Source organism: Schistocerca cancellata, chromosome 2, assembly GCF_023864275.1.
Source record: "Schistocerca cancellata isolate TAMUIC-IGC-003103 chromosome 2, iqSchCanc2.1, whole genome shotgun sequence".
Classification (NCBI taxonomy): domain Eukaryota; kingdom Metazoa; phylum Arthropoda; class Insecta; order Orthoptera; family Acrididae; genus Schistocerca; species Schistocerca cancellata.
The window spans coordinates 1,077,973,026-1,077,996,214 of record NC_064627.1 but is presented as its reverse complement, the minus strand read 5'-3'; positions in this window follow the sequence as shown (position 1 = coordinate 1,077,996,214).

Sequence of the window (23,189 nt, the reverse complement as noted above, 5' to 3'; positions counted from 1 at the left end):
CATTGGCTGCTCTCAGCTATGAGGGAAGTCTTATTACAAGTACTATGGATTCTGCGTATTTCAGGCGTTCCCCATCTTCTTGCTCCTCTGCAATATGTTGGTCGCCGCTTACCACTCCTTGTTGCTCGATATTTACGTCCTGCTGCACTCCCTGTCCTATTTCTTGCGGTGTTGTGTCGTCTGTTATTCTGCCCTGTGGTTCCCGTACGTTATCTTACTGGGTGTCTACCTCTGTTCAGTCAATGTCTCGATCTACCATTCATATCTCTCTGATTCCTGTCTTTGCAGTTTTAACTGACGCACCCTGCTTCACGTAGTCAAGTGATCATACGACCTTACTCGCTTCATAAAATCATTACCTTCACTCGTTCTCTACTGTTCCTAGTTTCCTTGATACAATAACAAGACTGTACGATGGTCAGTTACCAGTGGGGACAGCACCAACTTATCAACGCTGTGTCAGCAACCTGCGCGCTTGCAAGAAAAATTTCAAGCTAACAATGGTCTTACAACTATACTATGGGTACACTGCATACGTCTCTCAGTGCATTGCACGTCTCTTTCTCCCTACTAGTAGCCACTGACGTTTACCATTGGTTGATAAAATAGAAAAAATTTATACGAAAACATTTTAAGAGAATGTTTTCCTGGTCTATAGATTACATATGGACGACCACCTTACCGTGGTATTATACCATCCTGTCAGGGTCGCCATTATCTAACATGTGTCAGAATGGTTCTGCTCTATCTTCCTACCACAGTTGCTCAAGGACGCTCTGTGAGTGTTTTAGAAATTTTTGTTGAACCTATGGCCTGCAAGGTAGGAAGATACCAACTCAGCATGCAGAGTTGAAGAGAGTGCAGCAGTACGGCCAGTGGTGTAATCAGACAATGATCTCAATGTGAGTTCCATTACACTCCCTGTAAAGAAAACAGTATCACTAACAGAAATTAGTGTATGGGTTGAGGCATAACTAAATGTTGGAAAAAATGAAAATCTTTGATGTTCGTTATTAAGGTTTATTTACTCTAAGTATGACTTCATAATTATAAGATGTACAGGATGGTAAATATTGATATTGGGTGTTCACAACTGTGAAGCGAAATTCATAACCATTCTAAGGGTCTCTAATAGTAAGATGGTTGATGATCTAGTCTGGGGGTTCTGAGTGTCAATTGAATCATATGCTGGCGTAGTGCGAGCACGATTGTTTATTTTTTCGTCGTCGGCGGCAGTGGGTGCAGTCAGCGCGAGATGTGAACCTGGGAATACATCCTAAATCTCTCTGGACTGTTTAACATCAGTCTGATACATTTCCTACGTCTTTGGAGAAGCCGACTCCTAGTTGTTCCCTAGATAAGTTAATTGGCATGGTACACGCTATTGCCTTTAAATCACGCGCAAGTGCCAACTGTCAGTGCTCGATGCAATTGCTCATACTAGGAGGATTTGCAGGCCCTTCAAAGTTAAGACGAGCCTGTGAACAAGTGTTCAGATAACTACACTCCTGGAAATGGAAAAAAGAACACATTGACACCGGTGTGTCAGACCCACCATACTTGCTCCGGACACTGCGAGAGGGCTGTACAAGCATTGATCACACGCACGGCACAGCGGACACACCAGGAACCGCGGTGTTGGCCGTCGAATGGCACTAGCTGCGCAGCATTTGTGCACCGCCGCCGTCAGTGTCAGCCAGTTTGCCGTGACATACGGAGCTCCATCGCAGTCTTTAACACTGGTAGCATGCCGCGACAGTGTGGACGTGAACCGTATGTGCAGTTGACGGACTTTGAGCGAGGGCGTATAGTGGGCATGCGGGAGGCCGGGTGGACGTACCGCCGAATTGCTCAACACGTGGGGCGTGAGGTCTCCACAGTACATCGATGTTGTCGCCAGTGGTCGGCGGAAGGTGCACGTGCCCGTCGACCTGGGACCGGACCGCAGCGACGCACGGATGCACGCCAAGACCGTAGGATTCTACGCAGTGCCGTAGGGGACCGCACCGCCACTTCCCAGCAAATTAGGGACACTGTTGCTCCTGGGGTATCGGCGAGGACCATTCGCAACCGTCTCCATGAAGCTGGGCTACGGTCCCGCACACCGTTAGGCCGTCTTCCGCTCACGCCCCAACATCGTGCAGCCCGCCTCCAGTGGTGTCGCGACAGGCGTGAATGGAGGGACGAATGGAGACGTGTCGTCTTCAGCGATGAGAGTCGCTTCTGCCTTGGTGCCAATGATGGTCGTATGCGTGTTTGGCGCCGTGCAGGTGAGCGCCACAATCAGGACTGCATACGACCGAGGCACACAGGGCCAACACCCGGCATCATGGTGTGAGGAGCGATCTCCTACACTGGCCGTACACCACTGGTGATCGTCGAGGGGACACTGAATAGTGCACGGTACATCCAAACCGTCATCGAACCCATCGTTCTACCATTCCTAGACCGGCAAGGGAACTTGCTGTTCCAACAGGACAATGCACGTCCGCATGTATCCCGTGCCACCCAACATGCTCTAGAAGGTGTACGTCAACTACCCTGGCCAGCAAGATCTCCGGATCTGTCCCCCATTGAGCATGTTTGGGACTGGATGAAGCGTCGTCTCACGCGGTCTGCACGTCCAGCACGAACGCTGGTCCAACTGAGGCGCCAGGTGGAAATGGCATGGCAAGCCGTTCCATAGGACTACATCCAGCATCTCTGCGATCGTCTCCATGGGAGAATAGCAGCCTGCAGTGCTGCGAAAGGTGGATATACACTGTACTAGTGCGGACATTGTGCATGCTCTGTTGCCTGTGTCTATGTGCCTGTGGTTCTGTCAGTGTGATCATGTGATGTATCTGACCCCAGGAATGTGTCAATAAAGTTTCCCCTTCCTGGGACAATGAATTCACGGTGTTCTTATTTCAATTTCCAGGAGTGTATTCTCGCAATTGTGTCAGCGCGGCACGAGTCTCCTTGCTCAAACACTCGACGATTCGCTGCAAGAGAAGGAGCGAATTTCTCTGTCTGCAATTTGCCTATAACAAAGCTGGTGGCTTTATGTTTTCTTTCTGGCCAATCAGAGCGTTAGTATTTGTTCTAACTCCGCCCACTACAGTTTCTATAGCTTGTCAAAGGCGTCGTTTCTTTCTTAGGGCAGAGTTTAAATTTTGCTATGTAGTACTGAGATAAACGCTTGTTTCCACGCGGGTTTTTACGCAGGTGGCCACATTGAGTCACAATTGTTTTGAGTTGGATTTCTCTGGACGTTTATCTGCCATCTGCAGCGTTGTTCCTATACAAAGGCTTTCCGATTGGTCGTCTTTAAAAGCAGGGACAAGGGCTAATTTTCCCGGTGGTCTGCGCAGTGGCTCTGGCGTCGCACTGTGTCCGCTGAATGTCCCATTGTGAAGGTTTCGGCCTAACATTGGAACACACGTTGCCGTCATAAAATCAATCTTCCCTCAGAACTGCGTCTCGTGGCTCAGGCCAGGGAAATTCCTTGTATACAATTACTTTGGTGATTGTTAGTGATTTATATTCACGAAATGCTAGCTTGTTTATTCGACTTGCCCATCAGTAAAATTCGTATATATTCACATACTTATGTCGTGTGACATATCGATTTAACTGGAATTGTTTCAGGAACTCAGTGTATTGGGTGTTATTTGTTTGACACCTTAGAACCCTTGACACAAAGGAACCTTGCAGTTCGACCACCAAATTCACATTTTCGATTCCCACCACGTCAGTTTCGTTGCAGAGGGATATCTGCATGTTTGACATTATTAAAAATCTGCTTTCCCTATGCATGTTTGACTTTATTAAAAACCTACTTTCCCTATGCATGAACGAGTGTTACAAGTAAAGTTTTAACATATCCGTTGTTTTACAGAACATTGCTTTTGAAATTGCATACATATATATACTACAGTGACGTAAATAGTAAGTAAAACGTTTACGTAGATGTTACATCAAAGGCCATGGTGATACTTCACATGAAACATAAGCAGACAAAGATGTTATATTAGATAAGTACAGATACGAGTAATAGCAATATTGCTGTTACATGCTCTTTCCAGCTCGGTCTGTCTGTGGTGTACCTCTTACTGGACAAAAGGTGTTCCCAAAACAGAAAATGCTAAATCATACCTGTCACCCTTCCTCTACGCTCTGTCAGCCGGGACTACCTGCACTGCGATTCCCTCCTAGTTGTTTCCAGAACGTTATGTCAAGGTAAATAGCTTGGCTGTTTTAAGGCGTAAAGGCTGCCACAGTTCTGATGCAGAACACTATGCACTGGGTAACAATTATTTAAATTACTTCTCGGATGAACTCAGACGATTTATGTTTCGTGTTCATTTATATATTTAAGGCCAGAACAATAGTTAAACACCCAATATCAGATTACCATATGGTTTCACAAGGTATTGATTAAATCTCTTTTTCTATACAAGCATCATTACATTTTGACTTGAAAGTCTCTTCGGGTTTGCTGCCGGGGAAGCCTACGTAATCACATCATTACATATTCATAAATCAATCAAATTATGCTTTATAACACATAACGAGCCATGTGAAGTAACATTGTTCTGTTACAATACCGTAACAACGGAACGTAAAACAGAAAAATGTACACTTTCTACCAGCACAAAACTGTTACCAACCTTGTATATCAGTTCAGCAAATGTTTTGACTTTTATATATACTTAGTAAATCCTCCACACAATCATTTGTTTTTCGATTTACTCACATTTTTCATGCCGTCATTTCATCTTAAGCCCCTGTATTTCCTACTTATTTCATTGCTAAGGGACTTACATTTCTGTACTCCTGAATTTCACTGAATATTTCTGTACTTCTTTCTTTCATCGAATTACGGAAGTATTTCTTCTGTTACCCATGGGTTCTTCGCAGCTACGTTCCTTGCACCTTCTTTCCATCTTCTTTGTCTGCCCTTTCTAGAGACGTCGATCCCTCTAACTGACTGCCTACTGAACTACCCCTCATCACAGTACCTGAAGCCTTAGAGAACTTCATGAATACCTCTTCATTCCTTAGTACTTCCGTATAATACGTCTTTGTGTGTTAAGTCTTCCTGACAAGTCTCGTAAACTTCAGCCTACTCTTCATCATCACTAAATTGTGGTCTGTGTCTGTATCTGCTCCAGGGTATGCCTTACAATCTAGTATCTGATTCAGTATGACAATGATGTAATCTAACTAAAACCTTTCTCGTCCCTCCCAGTTTTCCCAAGCATACCTCCTTCTAGTGATTCCTAGTACTAGCTGAATCTTATTTTAGAACTCTACTGGTCTTTATCCTCTCTCATCCCTCATACCATGCCCTTATTATCCTGTAACCTATTCTTCTACTCTTTCCTATACAACTGTATCCCAGTCGCAGATGATTATTAGATGTTCAATACCTTTACATACTGAATTACTCGTTCAGTATCCTTACTTTCCCTATCTCTTCATCTTCAGCTTGCGATGTCGGCATGTATATACGAACTATCGTTGTTGGTGTTGTTTGATGTCGATTCTGATGAGAATAATGATATCAGTGAACTGTTCACAGTAATTCACTCTCTGCCCTACTTTCCTGTTCATTGCGAATACTACTCCCGTTATAACGTTTTCTATTGCTACCCTTTACTCGTCTGACCACAGATCCGTGTTTTCTTTCCATTCCACACTACTGACCTCCTGTGTCTAGACTGAGCCTTAGTATTTCCCTTTTCAGATTTTCTAGGTTCTACGGTCGCAGGTTCGAATCCTGCCTCTGGCATGAATGTGTGTGATGTCTTTAGGTTAGCTAGGTTTAAGTTGTTCGAAGTTATAGGGGACTGATAACGTCAGAAGTTAAGGCCCACAGTGCTCAGAGCCTTTGAACCATTTTTTTTCTAGCTTCCCTACCACGTTCAAACTGGCATTCCACGCCCCGACTCGTACAACATTATCCTTTCGATCGTTATTCATTTTTTTCTCACGGTCACTTCCACCTTGAAAGTCTCTCCCCGGATATCCGAATGTGGGACTATTGCAGAGCCTTTTACCAATGGAGGTATCATTTTGACACTTTTTCAGTGCCATGCCACATGTCCTGTGGATACACGTTACGTATCTTTAATGAGGTGGTTTCCATTGCCTTCAGCATCTTCATGCCGATGGTCATTGCAGATTTTCCGGCTTTTAGGGGCAGTTTCCCACCCCCAAGGACAAGAGGGTGCACTGAACCTCTGTCCCTCACTGACAAGGTCGTTGACAGAAACTGTGACATTTGATCCCGGAAGTGATTTTTATTCAAAGTTTAAGCGCTGGTGAGGTTAGAACCCGGGACTCAGGACATTTTAGTTAATAATCAACGACGTTATCCCTTAGCCACGGGTTACTGCCCTCACTGTAATCGTAAGATGGCTTACTTTTGGTATACGTTTTCCTGCTAGATTCATGTTCACCAGGAGGTACGTACTTCTGAGAGGTGCTAGTGACAACTTGATACTTGGCTCCATCCTTGAGTTCATGGAACACAACATTACGTTTGCATCCTGCAATCCTTCTAGAGTCACACATTATGAAAAATAACACAGCGTCTACAAATTCTAGCAGTCTGAATATACACTCCTGGAAATGGAAAAAAGAACACATTGACACCGGTGTGTCAGACCCACCATACTTGCTCCGGACACTGCGAGAGGGCTGTACAAGCAATGATCACACGCACGGCACAGCGGACACACCAGGAACCGCGGTGTTGGCCGTCGAATGGCGCTAGCTGCGCAGCATTTGTGCACCGCCGCCGTCAGTGTCAGCCAGTTTGCCGTGGCATACGGAGCTCCATCGCAGTCTTTAACACTGGTAGCATGCCGCGACAGCGTGGACGTGAACCGTATGTGCAGTTGCCGGACTTTGAGCGAGGGCGTATAGTGGGCATGCGGGAGGCCGGGTGGACGTACCGCCGAATTGCTCAACACGTGGGGCGTGAGGTCTCCACAGTACATCGATGTTGTCGCCAGTGGTCGGCGGAAGGTGCACGTGCCCGTCGACCTGGGACCGGACCGCAGCGACGCACGGATGCACGCCAAGACCGTAGGATCCTACGCAGTGCCGTAGGGGACCGCACCGCCACTTCCCAGCAAATTAGGGACACTGTTGCTCCTGGGGTATCGGCGAGGACCATTCGCAACCGTCTCCATGAAGCTGGGCTACGGTCCCGCACACCGTTAGGCCGTCTTCCGCTCAGGCCCCAACATCGTGCAGCCCGCCTCCAGTGGTGTCGCGACAGGCGTGAATGGAGGGACGAATGGAGACGTGTCGTCTTCAGCGCTGAGAGTCGCTTCTGCCTTGGTGCCAATGATGGTCGTATGCGTGTTTGGCGCCGTGCAGGTGAGCGCCACAATCAGGACTGCATACGACCGAGGCACACAGGGCCAACACCCGGCATCATGGTGTGGGGAGCGATCTCCTACACTGGCCGTACACCACTGGTGATCGTCGAGGGGACACTGAATAGTGCACGGTACATCCAAACCGTCATCGAACCCATCGTTCTACCATTCCTAGACCGGAAAGGGAACTTGCTGTTCCAACAGGACAATGCACGTCCGCATGTATCCCGTGCCAACCAACGTGCTCTAGAAGGTGTAAGTCAACTACCCAGGCCAGCAAGATCTCCGGATCTGTCCCCCATTGAGCATGTTTGGGACTGGATGAAGCGTCGTCTCACGCGGTCTGCACGTCCAGCACGAACGCTGGTCCAACTGAGGCGCCAGTTCGAAATGGCATGGCAAGCCGTTCCACAGGACTACATCCAGCATCTCTACGATCGTCTCCATGGGAGAATAGCAGCCTGCATTGCTGCGAAAGGTGGATATACACTGTACTAGTGCCGACATTGTGCATGCTCTGTTGCCTGTGTCTAAGTGCCTGTGGTTCTGTCAGTGTGATCATGTGATGTATCTGACCCCAAGACTGTGTCAATAAAGTTTCCCCTTTCTGGGACAATGAATTCACGGTGTTCTTATTTCAATTTCCAGGAGTGTATATTACCGCTGTCATATAACATCCGTTTTGTGGGCTCCACTATTACATCCCAAAACTCTGGGATACCCACTGATCCTTGCGGACAGCATTTCGATGTAGCTTCCATCATTTCCTTTGCTGGGCGAATTAAGGGTGCAGGTCTTCTGCGGCAATAGTTTCTCAGGCAGGTGCACTGCGCTTCTGGACATTTAGATTCCCTAAGGCGACGAAAGGAAGACGCCCACCATAGGTTATCGAAAGAGTCAGTAGTATCGCTAGATTATACATAGAGTGTCTGTCGCTAGAGAGATCGTCCTATTAATTACGTCTGCATTTCACTGGCTTCTTCTAAATCGGTACCGGAGTGGGCTCATCCTGTGCAGCAGTCTACGACCTTGTAATCTTTCGTTTAATAATTTTTAAAATAAATTACCGAGAACGTCCTTGCGAGAGGCCCTCACAAGGTTCACCCAGACAGATAGTGTAGGAGGTATTCTGTGAGAACGAAAAGCGTCAGTTAAGCTCATTAGCCAGGGAGTGGTAGCCTGGAAAAATTACTCTGGCCGAAAACACAGAAGTAAGATAAATGGTAGTATGCAGTTTTTCAGTGTCAGGAATGCAATTAAGTCGGAACACGTTGGGGGATCCATCTATGGTAGCCTTGTTTTGGAATCCAGGCACGTCGCCCCCTTAGCCGCACCGTAATAACGTGCAGGGATGAGCTCTGAATAGGTAATGCGTTTGTTCTACACAGGCGAATTGTGAAGTTTCCTCTAGCGGATAAACGTAAACGAGTAGAGAGACTGGACAGACACCTACTCTGTGCGCTCTCTACAAGAACGATACATGCAGATAACTGATGGCATACTCTTGGTGTAAATTAGCGGAATTAACGCGGGTTAGAATATAATGCGTAACGAAATGTTGGTGACACATGAAGGAAAATTTCTGTCAGGTGGAGCCACTCATCTTCAAAGTGCTAAAAGTGTTTTCCTTTACTCTGCATTTAAAGTTATAAACAGTCTGTAATTTTATATGACAAGGTATTAATTAGACTCGAGATTTAGACAATAAATTAACTCTATTCGTGAGCAGTAATCACTTTCGAGAATCAGTGTCACATCATACTGGAGTATTGTCTGCGACTTCAGTCTTGTACTACACCAGTTTCGAGTCTCTCAACTTGCAGATGAGGACATTGGTACAGTATCGAAGGAAGTTCCATAAATGTCTAGGTAGCTTTGGCAACAAATGATCAAGTCATAAATGTTTCCTTTCTTGTCGTTATATAAAACAACAACCATTTGAGCCACAGACAGTTCTGTATCATCACGAAATGTATCTGTATTGTTCACAAAATGTATCTGTTGTTCAGCTCGAAGACTGGACTGTCGGAGCTTCCCACACTAATTTATCTGTCTTGTGCAAGTCTTGAACTCTGCATCTCTAAACCTTACAACGATTTCATCTGCAACGGTACCGTCACACCTTCCTCCATTTCTCAGTTAAGGGGAGCCGGAGGTGGTCAAATCCAAAAAATTACGATTTTTTTTTTGCTACGGAAAATTAATTGGAACATTCCTCTTTAATGTAAACTTTGAATTATTGTTCTACTCGCCCTAGGGGTGGAGTTATTACCATTTTCCCCCACGCCTGCAGAGGAAATGGGCGGCCGCTGAATGCATCTAACACCCTCACGTGACTTCCTGGCGAACTGCTTGGGATTTTCTCGGCCTGTTACGCATACAGCACCTTATGTTACGCATACAGCGAGTGTGCAAGGGTTGGCTACATTGTTTTCTGTGACAAATGAAGCGCTAAGAGCGCGGAACATCTTCTCTTTGCTGTTTACCGTTTCGAATTAGTTCAGTTTTGCGCCTGTTGTTGGTAGTATTATACTTCTTGTGTAAAGCGTTGTTCTGGTTACGATGCCACGTTTTAGTAACCGTGTATATAAGAAGAGGAAGAACGTAGGGAAAAGAAAATTAACACTAATACCAATTTGCGATACTAAAATTACTGAAGCACTGCGTTCTTCTGCTATGCAACACATGGCCGGCCATAGCCTTGTGACATCTTCTAGAAAGAAGCTGACTGGTGGAAGTGACAGATTTCGTGAATATGTTAGTGACAGTGATGACATTAACGAAGTACTGAATATTGGATTATTATCTTCTGTGCTGAAAGAAAGTGTTCTGTGCAAAATGTGTTCAAGTGTAGGAGTGGGACTAGAGATAGTAAAGCACTTTGGTTTAGCTTGTGAGATGAAGATAATCTGTGCATGTTGCAGGTATCAAGTGACTTTCTACAATTCACATGCCAGTCTCTTTGGTGAAAATGGACGATGTAGAGTGTTTGTTGTGAATGTTCGACTTGTGTATGCTCTTCGATCCATTGGAAAAGGGTCTGCTGCTGGTAAACTGTTTTGTGATATTATGAACTTGCCATCGCCTCCAAGCAAATTTGGGTACTGTGAACTGGTAGGATCCTCTGTTGAAGATGTGGCTTTGAAAACCATGAAGGAAGCAGTGGAGGAATCTGTAGAAATGAACGGTGGTTCTAGGGATTTGGTAGTGGCAAAAGAGGGGTCATAAATCCCTGAATGGGGCTGTAACTGCTACTTGTGGTGATAGGGAAAAAGTGATAGATGTTGCAATATTATCAAAACATTGTAGGTGCAAAAATAAAATCAAAGGAGAGCTCAGTGGAACCTGTGAGGCAAATTTTAGTGGATCAAGTGGAGCAATGGAAGTGGATGGAGTGAAACAAATTTTTGAACGTTCAGTTCCCAGATAAAACGTTAGGTACAAATACTACCTTGGGGATGGTGCCTCCAAAGGTTTCAAGACTATAGAGGAACTTAAACCATATGGAAATGAATTTGTAGTTGAAAAGTTGGAATGCATTGTGCATGTGCAAAAGCCTATGGGTGCACGGCTTCGAAGGCTCAAACAAACTTTGGGTTCAAGAAAGCTCAGTGATGAAAAGACAATAGGAGGGAGAGGCAGGCTTACTGATGAGGTGATTGAACGTCTACAGAGATACTATGGGTAAGGTATAAGGCAAAATACTAGTAATGTTAGTGACATGCGAAAAGCAGTGTGGGCGTTGTTCCTTCATACTGCCTCTTCCAATGAATACCCTCAACACAGCGTGTGCCCAAAAAATTCCTGGTGCAAATATAATGCAAAAAAGGACATGGTTTGCCAGCAGCTGTCATAAATGCAATAAAACCAATTTTTGATGACTTAGCACAGCCAGAATTGTTACACAAATGTCTACACAGAAAGATGCAGAATCCTAATGAGAGCGTAAGCAATTTGATTTGGAAAGTGATTCCTAAAAGGGTGTTTGTAAGCATAAAAACACTGAACTTTGGCATTTATGATGCAATAGCAACCTACAACCAAGGGAACAGTGTGAAGTGTGAAGTTCTGAAGGCATTAGGATTTACAGCTGGGGTGAACACTGTACGAGCATAAGAAACATTGACAGAGAAAGGATAAAAGGAGCAGAAAGAAGAGAAAGGCACATGAAGCACGATGGAACAACAGGCCAGAAAAGAAGACAGAAGAGGAAGCTTTAGGAGGATGAAGAAGAAGACCCTGATAATCCATTCTATAGTGCAGGAATGTATTGAGAAACTTTGATAGCCATTTCCCATAAATTAGAATTTTTCGAATATAAGGAACATTTTCTCAAAATCCACTCAAGCTAGAGAGATGAAATTTTTATACAGCACTCCTAGTGGTCAAACTTACATTGTAACACAGCCATTTGGCAATATGTTCAGTAGTTTCATTTCAGTTTAATTATAAAGCAATTATTTGTAAAAAAATTTGTGTCATTAATAAAAAAATAATTGGAAGGAAACTAGAAAAGATACTCCAAAATCCCTCTGTCATAACTGCAATACTAAACCACTCTACATGTAAAAAAAATTCAAATTTTTCTATTTGGTAGTTTATTCATAAATGTTCCTCAAACTTAGTGATTTTAACACGGGCAGCATAGGCACCTCCGGCTCCCCTTAACTGTAGTTTCATGCCCCAGTATGTATCCTACTAACCTCCATCTTAGCTTCAGCATTCTTTTCTGACGCCACATTTCAAAAGCTTCTAGCCAGTTTATTTATGCACAGTTAATCATCTGCGACTTACTCCCATACAAGGCCAGTGCTTTGAGGACACTCTTTGTAACACATTTATATTCGAGTTTAACATGTGTCTGTGTAATAAAAATTTAAAAAAAAATTAATCTATGGAAACTACACAATTCAGTTTTTCATTTTTTACTTTTCATTTTTAGTCATTCTTACGTTCCGTTCATCAATCGGTAAGAACTGAATCCTTATAGGACTCTTGTCCGTATGTCCGTCTGTCAGTGTGACTGTTAAGAACCATTTTCTCACGGACGCGCAAGCGAATTAAGATGAAGTTCACACTGAAGCGCCAAGGAAAGTGGTACAGGCATGCTTATTGAAACATATGTAAACAGGCAGAATACGGCGCAGCGGTCGGCAGCGTCTTACGTCTGGAGAAGTTGTTAGATCGGTTACTGCTGCTGCAAGGGCAGGGTATCAAAATTTAAGTGAGTGTCAACGTGGTGCTACAGTCGGCGCACGAGCGATTAGACACAGATCTCCGAGGTAGCAGTGAAATGCGGATTTTCCCGTAAGACAAATTGACGAATGTACCTTGAATATCAGGAATCCGGTAAACCATCAAATCTCCGACATCGCTGCGGCCGAGAAACGATCCTGCAAGAACGGGACCAACGACGACTACAGAGAATCGTTCAGCGTGACAGATGTGCAGTCCTTCCGCAAACTGCTGCACAGTTCAATACACCTGTCAGCGTGCAAACCATTCAACGAAACATCAACGATGTGGGCTTTCGGAGCCCATTCGTGTACCCTTGATGACTGTACCGCACAGCTTAATGCCTCGACGACATTGGACTGTTGATGCCTGGAAACATACTGCCTGGTCGGACGAAACTCGTTTCATATTCTTTCGAACGGATGGTTATAGGTGTATGGAGACAACCTCATGGATCCATAAACACTGCATGTCAGCAGGGAATTGTTCAAGCTGGTGGAGGCTCTGTAATGGTGTGTGGCGTATGAAGTTGGAGCGATATGGGACCCCTCATACGTATAGATACGACTCTGGCAGGTGATACATACATAAGCATCCTGTCTGATCATCTGCATCCATTCATGTCCATTGTGCATTCCGACGGACTTGAGCAATTCCAGAAGGACAATGTTACAGCCCACACGTCCAGAACTGCTACAGAGTGGCTCCAGATACACTTTTCTGAGTTTAAACACTTCCGCTGGCAACCGAACTCCCCAGACACGAATACAGTTAAGCATATGTGGGATGCCTTGCAACGTGCTGTTCAGAAGAGATCTCCACCCCATCGTACTCCTACGGATTTATGGAGAGCACTGCAGGATTCATGATGTCAGTTCTCTCCAGCACTACTTCAGACTTTAGTCGAGTCCATGCCACGTCACGTTTCGGCAGTTCTACGTACTCGCGGGGTCCCTACACGATGGCAGAGAGGTGAATTTTTTTTTATTTATTTTTTTTATTTTATTTTTTTTTAATTTTTTTTTTTTTGCGCTTCAGTGTATGTTACACACTAAGATCTGTTGGCCCTTGGCAATGTAAGCCATTTTAGCTTGTCAGTCTATGCAATCAAATGATACAGCCATTTATGTCACATATTTTGATATTCGCAACTCAGTCATCAAAATGTTTACTGCACTTCCCGTTGACCGGGAATTATGACACTTTGTAAGGAGCGAGGTTTCACAGACAAATAACGGAAAAATTTGTAATTATATTATACGAAAAAACTATTTCATGTCGAGTTATCCGACTGTCTCTCTGCCCGTCTGTTAAGCCTCTTTCCTTCCGGAAAGCAGTGGACCTTTTTTTTTTGTCATCAGGCTTCTGAGTGGTTTGATGCGGCCCGCCACGAATTCCTCGCCTGTGCCGACCTCTTCATCTCAGAGTTGCACTTGCAACCTACTTCCTCAATTATTTGCTGGATGTATTCCAATCTCTGTCTTCCTCTACAGTTTTTGCCCTCTACAGCTCCCTCTAGCACAGTGGAACTCATTCCCTCATGTCTTAACAGATGTCCTACCATCCTGTCCCGTCTCCTTATAAGCGTTTTCTACATATTCCTTCCCTGCCCGACTCTGCGCAGAACGTACTCACTCGTTACCGTAACAGTCCACCTAATTTTCAATATTCGTCTGTAGCACCACATGTCAAGTGCTTCGATTCTCTTCTGTTCCGGTTTTCCCACAGTCCATGTTTTACAACCATACAATGCTGTACTCCATACGTACATACTCTGAAATTTCTCCCACAAATAAAGGCCGATATTTGATATTAGTAGACTTTCCTTGTCGAGAAATGCCCTTTTTGCCGTTTCTAGTCTGCTGTTGATGTCCTCCTTCATCCGTCCGTCACTCGTTTTTTTACTGCTTAGGTAGCAGAATTTCTTAACTTCCTCTACTTTGTGACCGTCAATTGTGATGTTAAGTTTCTCGCTGTTCTCTTTTCTACTACTTATCATTAAATTCGTCTTTCTTAGATTTACTCTCAGTCCATACGCTGTACTCATTAGATTGTTCATTCCGTGGAGCAGATCACGTAATTCTTCACTTTCACTCAGGATAGCAATGTCATCAGTGAATCTTATAATTGATATCCTTTCATCTTGAATTTTATTTCCACTCTTGAACCTTTCTTTTATTTCCATCATTGCATCCTTGATGTACATGTTGAACAGTAGGGGTGAAAGGCTACATTCTTGTTTGACATCCTTTTAAATACGAGCACCTCGTTCTTGATCGCCCACTCTTGTTAGTCCCTCTTGGCTGTTGTACATATTGTATACCACCCGTCTCTCCCTATAGCTTACTCCTACTTTTTTCAGTATTTCGAACATCTTGCACCATTTTACATTGTCGAGCGCTTTTTCCAGGTCGACAAATCCTATGAGTGTCTTGATTTTTCTTTAGCCTTGCTTCCATTATTAGCCGTAACGTCAGGATATCCTGTCTCGTGCCTTTACTTTTCCTAAAACCAAACTGATCGTAATCAAGCGCATCCGAAATTTCCTTTTCCATTCTTCTGTGTGTTATTCTTGTAAGCAACTTCGATGCATGAGCTGTTAAGCTTTGTTATTGTTGTGGTCTTCAGTCCTGAGACTGGCTTGATGCAGCTCTCCATGCTACTCTATCCTGTGCAAGCTTCTTCATCTGCCAGTACCTACTGCAACCTACATCCTTCTGAATCTGCTTAGTGTATTCGTCTCTTGGTCTCCCCCTACGATTTTTACCATCCACGCTGCCCTCCAATACTAAATTGGTGATACCTTGATGCCTCAGAACATGTCCTACCAAATGATCCCTTCTTCTGGTCAAGTTGTGCCACAAACTTCTCTTCTCCCCAATCCTATTCAATACCTCCTCATTAGTTACGTGATCTACCCTGACACTTAAATCTATACTCGATGTTAACAAATTTCTCTTCCTCAGAAACGCTTTCCTTGCCATTGCCAGTCTACATTTTATATCCTCTCTACTTCGACCATCATCAGTTATTTTGCTCCCCAAATAGCAAAACTCCTTTACTACTTTAAGTGTCTCATTTCCTTATCTAATACCCTCAACATCACCCGACTTAATTCGACTACATTCCATTATCCTCGTTTTGCTTTTGTTGATGTTCATCTTATATCCTCCCTTCAAGACACCATCCATTCCGTTCAACTGCTCTTCCAAGTCCTTTGCTGTCTCTGATAGAATTACAATGTCATCGGCGAACCTCAAAGTTTTTATTTCTTCTCCATGGATTTTAATTCCTACTCCGAATTTTTCTTTTGTTTCCTTCACTGCTTGCTCAATATACAGATTGAATAACATCGGGGATAGGCTAGAACCCTGTCTCACTCCCTTCCCAACCACTGCTTCCTTTTCATGCCCCTCGAGTCTTATAACTGCCATCTGGTTTCTGTACAAATTGTAAATAGCCTTTCGCTCCCTGTATTCCAGTCAACATTGTCAAAAGCTTTCTCTAAGTCTACAAATGCTAGAAACGTAGGTTTGCCTTTCCTTAATCTTTCTTCTAAGATAAGTCGTAAGGTCAGTATTGCCTCACGTGTTCCAGTATTTCTACGGAATCCAAACTGATCTTCCCCGAGGTCGGCTTCTACTAGTTTTTCCATTCGTCTGTAGAGAATTCGTGTCAGTACTTTGCAGCTGTGGCTTATTAAACTGATTGTTCGGTAATTTTCACATCTGTCAACACCTGCTTTCTTTGGGATTGGAATTATTATATTCTTCTTGAAGTCTGAGGGTATTTCGCCTGTTTCATACATCTTGCTCACCAGATGGTAGAGTTTTGTCAGGACTGGCTCACCCAAGGCCGTCAGTAGTTCCAATGGAATGTTGTCTACTCCGGGGGCCTTGTTTCGACTCAGGTCTTTCAGTGCTCTGTCAAACTCTTCACGCAGTATCGTATCTCCCATTTCATCTTCATCTACATCCTCTTCCATTTCCATAATATTGTCCTCAAGTACATCGCCCTTGTATTGACCCTCTATATACTCCTTCCACCTTTCTGCTTTCCCTTCTTTGCTTAGAACTGGGTTTCCATCTGAGCTCTTGATGTTCATACAAGGGGTTCTCTTATCTCCAAAGGTCTCTTTAATTTTCCTGTAGGCAGTATCTATCTTACCCCTAGTGACATAAGCCTCTACATCTTTACATTTGTCCTCTATCCATCCCTGCTTAGCCATTTTGCACTTCCTGTCGATCTCATTTTTGAGACGTTTGTATTCCTTTTTGCCTGCTTCATTTACTGCATTTTTATATTTTCTCCTTTCATCAATTAAATTCAATATTTCTTATATTACCCAAGGATTTCTACTAGCCCTCGTCTTTTTACCTACTTGATCCTCTGCTGCCTTCACTACTTCATCCCTCAAAGCTACCCATTCTTCTTCTACTGTATTTCTTTCCCCCATTCCTGTCAATTGTTCCCTTATGCTCTCCCTGAAACTCTGTACAACCTCTGGTTCTTTCAGTTTATCCAGGTCCCATCTCCTTAAATTCCCACCTTTTTGCAGTTTCTTCAGTTTTATTCTACAGGTCATAACCAATAGATTGTGGTCAGAGTCCATATCTGCCCCTGGAAATGTCTTACAATTTAAAACCTGGTTCCTAAATCTCTGTCTTACCATTATATAATCTATCTGATACCTTTTAGTATCTCCAGGTTTCTTCCATGTATACAACCTTCTATCATGATTCTTAAACCAAGTGTTAGCTATGATTAAGTTGTGCTCTGTGCAAAATTCTACCAGGCGGCTCCCTCTTTCATTTATTAGCTCAAATCCATATTCACCTACTACGTTTCCTTCTCTTCCTTTTCCTAGACTCGAATTCCAGTCACCCATGACTATTAAATTTTCGTCTCCCTTCACTATCTGAATAATTTCTTTTATTTCATCATACATTTCTTCAATTTCTTCGTCATCTGCAGAGCTAGTTGGCATATAAACTTGTACTACTGTAGTAGGTGTGGGCTTCGTATCTATCTTGGCCACAATAATGCGTTCACTATGCTGTTTGTAGTAGCTTACCCGCATTCCTATTTTCCTATTCATTATTAAACCTACTCCTGCATTACCCCTATTTGACTTTGTATTTATAACCCTGTATTCGCCTGACCAAAAGTCTTGTTCCTCCTGCCACCGAACTTCACTAATTCCCACTATATCTAACTTTAACCTATCCATTTCCCTTTTTCAATTTTCTAACCTACCTGCCCGATTAAGGGATCTGACATTCCACGCTCCGATCCGTAGAACGCCAGTTTTCTTTCTCCTGTTAACGACATCCTCTTGAGTAGTCCCCGCCCGGAGATCCGAATGGGGGACTATTTTACCTCCGGAATATTTTACCCAAGAGGACGCCATCATCATTTAATCATACAGTAAAGCTGCATGCCCTCGGGAAAAATTACGGCCGTAGTTTCCCCTTGCTTTCAGCCATTCGCAGTACCAGCACAGCAAGGCCGTTTTGGTTATTGTTACAAGGCCAGATCAGTCAATCATCCAGACTGTTGCCCTTGCAACTACTGAAAAAGCTGCTGCCCCTCTTCAGGAACCACACGTTTGTCTGGCCTCTCAACAGATACCCCTCCGTTGTGGTTGTACCTACGGTACGGCTATCTGTATCGCTGAGGCACGCAAGCCTCCCCACCAACGGCAAGGTCCATGGTTCATGGGGGGGGGGGGGGGGGGCTGTTAAGCTTATTGTGCAACAATTCTCACACTTGGCAGCTCGTGCCATCTTATGAGCTGTTTGGATGATGCTTTTCTGAAAGACAGTTGGCATATCACCATACTCATACGTTCTACACATCAACGTGAATATTCGTTCTGTTGCCACTTCCCCCAATGATTTTAGATGTTCTGCTGGAATTTAATCTATCCCTTCTGCCTTATTTGATCTTAAATCCTCCAAAGCTCTTTTAAATTATGATTCTAATTCTGGAGCCCCTACCTCTACTAAATCGACTCCTGTCTCTTCTTCTATCACATCAGACAAATCTTCCTCCTCCTAGAGACTTTCAATGTATTCTTTCTACCTATCTGTTCTCTTCTTTGCGTTTAACGGTGGAATTCACGTTGCAGTCTTAATGTTACCACCCTTGCTTTTAATGGCACAGAAGGCTGTTTTGACTTTCCTGTATGCTGAGTCTGTCCTTCTGAATAATCATTTCCTTTCCGATGCTTTCACATTTTTCCTGCAGCCATTTCGTCTTAGCTTCCCTGCACTTCCTATTTATTTCACTCCGCAGTGACTTGTATTTCTGTATTCCTGTGTTTTCCGGAACATTTTTGTACTTCCTCCTTTCGTCGACCAATTGAAGTATTTCCTCTCTTACCCATGGTTTCTTCCCAGTTACCTTCTTTTTACCTATGTCTTCCTTTCCAACTTCTGTGATGGCCGTTCTTAGAGATGTCCTTTTCTCTTCAACTGTACTGCCTGCTGAGCTACTCCTTATTGCTGTATCTATAGCCTTACAGAACTTCAAGCGTATCTCGTCTCTCCTTAGTACTTCCGTATCCTACTTCTTTGGCTATTGATACTTCCTGACTAATAACTCATACTTCAGCATACTCTTCATCACTAATCTATTGTGATCTGAGTCTATATCTGCTCCTGGGTACGCCTTACAATCCAGTATCTGATTTCGGAATCTCTGTCTCTCCATGATTTAATCTAACTGAAATCTTCCCGTATCACCCGGCCTTTTCCAAGTTTACTTTCTCCTCTTGTGGTTCCTGAACAGAGAACTTGTTACAGAACTCAGTTAGTCTTTCTCCTCTCTCATTCCTTGTGCGAAACCCATATTCTCTGTAACCTTTTCTTCTGCATGTATACCTGAACTACCGCTGTCAGTGTTGGTTTGCTGACAATTCTGAAAAGAACAACCCTGTCAATGAACTATTCACAGTAACACATATTGTGCCTTACCTTCCTATTCATTACGAATCCTACTCCCGTTATACCATTTCCTGCCGCTGCTGATATTATGATATACTCATCTGACCAGAAATCCTTGTCTCCTTTCCACTTCACTGACCCCCACTTTATCTAGATTGAGGCTTTGCATTTCGATTTTCAGAATTTCTGGTTTCCCTATCACATTCAGGCCTCTGGCATTCAATTCCCCGACTGTTAGAACGTTATCCTTTCGTTGATTATTGAATTTTTTTCTCATGGTAACCTCTCCCTTGGCAGTCCCCTCCTGGAGATCATAATGGGGGCCTATTCCGGAATCATTTGCCAGTGTAGAGATCATCATGACACATCTTCAGTTACAGGCCACATGAGCTGCGGATACAGGTTACTCGTCTTTAATGTAGTGGTTACCATTGCCTTCCGCATCCTCATACCGTTTATCATTGACGATTCTTCCGCCTTTAGGGGCAGTTTCCCACCCTTAGAAAACAGAGTGCCCTGAACCTCTGCCTGCTCCTCCGCCCTCTTTGACAAGGCCGTTGGTAGAATGAGGGGCGAATTATAAATCAAGATTTAGGCACCCTTGGGATTCGAACCGGGGACGTTTTGATTATTTTCAAAGGCCCTACCCCTAGACTACGGGACCTATGACGTTTTGTCTTTGAATCAAAGACGCCCCCTCCAGACCACGGGTAGACGTATGAAGGTGAAATGTATGACATGTATTAAAGTCTACAGTCTTTTGACGGTGTAAGAATTTTAGGCTTTTGCGTCAATGTCACTAAAAGACATAGCTATTTATGTAACCCATTTTGGTATCTTCCCAGTATCGACATCGATAACAGAGCAATAACCGTCGAAAATCATGATTCCCGGGAACTATGAAATACTTGTATCCATAATTAAGTTTGTACAGAAACTTCGGTGCCCCATCCTACCCGACATATCTGAATTTCTTTCTTATCTTTATTTTTTCCTATCGAAGGACTCCATTTAATATGCTCTTTATTCTAACCACTATCAATTCCATTTCCTAATCTAATTCCGTTAGCATCGCCTGGGTCCATTCCAATCATTCAGTTACCTGTGTTTTATTTTTGTTGATTTTCATCTTATAACTTGTTTTCAAGGACAATCTATTCAGTTCATCTCTTCTTCCAAGTCCTTTCTTATCTCCGAAAGAATAACAATTGGACAGACAAAGCTTAGAAATTTTATTTCTTCTCCCTGAGATTTAATTACGTTTACAAATGTCTCCTTATGTTTCTTTATTGATTGCTCTAGTAACAAATTGAATATTTATCTGTTTTGTGTAGTTTCTATTACATACACTAACAGCCCTCTTACCATGAACGGAATGGACAGTGTCTTGAAAGGAGGATATAAGATGAACATCAATAGAAGAAAACGAAGATAGTGGAATGTAGTCAAATTGAATCAGATGTTGCTGAGGGAACTAGATTGGGAAATGATACACTTAAAGTGGTAGATGATATTTGCTATTTGGGGAGGAAAATAACTGATGATGGTCGAAGTAGAGAGGACATAAAATGTAGACTGGCAATGGTAAGGAAAGCGTTTCTGAAGGAGAGAAATTTGTTATCATCGAGTATAGGAGACGAGGTACTGGCAGAAGTAAAGCTGTGAGTACCGGGCGTCAGTCGTGCTTCGGTAGCTCAGTTGGTAGAGCACTTGCCCGCGAAAGGCAAAGGTCCCGAGTTCGAGTCTCGGTCGGGCACACAGTTTTAATCTGCCAGGAAGTTTTATAGATTTAAGTGTTAGGAAGTCTTTAATGAAAGTATTTGAATGGAGTGTAACCATGAATGGAAGTGAAACATGGGTGATAACTAGTTTATACAAGAAGAGAATAGAAGTTTTCGAAATTTGGTGCTACAGAAAAACGCTGAAGATTAGATGGGTAGATCACGTAACAAATAAGATGGTACTGAATAGAACTGGCGAGAAGAGGACTGACTAGAAGAAGGGAACGGTTGGTAGGACACGTTCTGAGGCATCAAGGTACCATCAAATTATAATTTGAGGGAAGGGCAGAGAGTAAAAATCGTAGAGAGAGACCAGGGCACGAATAGACCAAACGGATTCAGAAGAAGCTTGTGAAGGATAGAATAGCATGGAGAGCTGCATCAATATAGTTCCTGAATTGAAGGCCACAACAACAACAACAACAACGACAATACTAATCGCTGTCGAGAAACAACAGTAATTAATAGTATATCTTTGATCTTTGCGCAAAATACTTATCGAAGTTTTCAAAATTTCAGTGTAAGTGAAGTGCATGTGGAATTAACTTCCCCATATTTGTAATTGAAATATGGTATTCAAGTTTTTGAAAACTAAAAAATATTACACTCTGTCACGTTGGACACCCATTCAGAAGAGGACTACTTTCGTGACAAAACTGTAGGTTCTAATTTTTAAAGTAATTACACTTGGTAACCCAGTCAAATATATCGAGGTAGACCCGTTTAGTAGCATATGAGCCAGCTGGCGGGGACATTGTGCACTCAGTCTGGCTCGTGTTCTGTCTAAGGGCTGCGGGTCGGAGGGTGGGGCCTATTTCATCCCAGTGGTAGGGCAGAATGCAACTTCCTGCTAGAAACTGAAAAGTTACCAGCTATAAGACTGGAGGTGCGGAATTAAATTATAGTAGACGGCACACAATGATTTTTTACTTAATATTTGTATACTGGTAATTAAAGGTTGTAATTCTTAACTATAGGATGTGAGGTCGTGTCAACACTTGTCGTAAAAGCGAACGAAAGAAAAGAAAATTTCGTTGAATGACGCTAATTTCTAAGTTAGAATTAGATACTTAGAAACCATTCGAGAGTGAAGATTGCATAGGTTTTTTAATTAAAGAGAACTAGTTTCACCAGACTGTGCTGTTATGTTCAGATCTGTAAGAAATTGAATGAACATGGAATGTGTCTCATAAGTTAAAACGTAACATTTGATATAAAAGAACCTGATTGGTATTATAAAATCCGGAAGCGGACCTGTACATTTACGTATCTTAAAATCTTTTTGTTGTAAAACATGTTAATTTTGCTGACATCACACACAAGACAAAAATCACAAAGTTTATATCAAATGTTACATCTTAACTTATGAGACGTATTTCATGTGTACCCAATTTCTTACAGACAGGAAGATGGCAGCATAGTCTGTACAGACTGATTGTCTCAAACATAAAACGTATTTTACCGAATCTTAGCTGTTGAATCGTTTTTAACAATCAAACAGATCGCCCTTCAACTCTCTGAAAACGAGAAATTTCAAGGAATTATATTCGTTGAAATAAAATGAATGGATTCCAGATCTCAATAAAGTGACGTGAATTAATATTACATAAAACCTGCGAGAAATGCTAATCGCGCAGTGTAGTGAATACATTATACTCTGACGACGTAATGGCAAATGCTCGTGAAACGCAGTAAATTCCGGATAAATTTCAGGTCCCTCCAAAATATCTTTCATTCCAACATTAAATAATAATAGCAAAAAAACAGAGCACCTTGAACGAGTAGAGATAGGGCATTCATATTCACAGGACATGTACATTAGTATGTTATGTAGAAATGATTAGCATTTC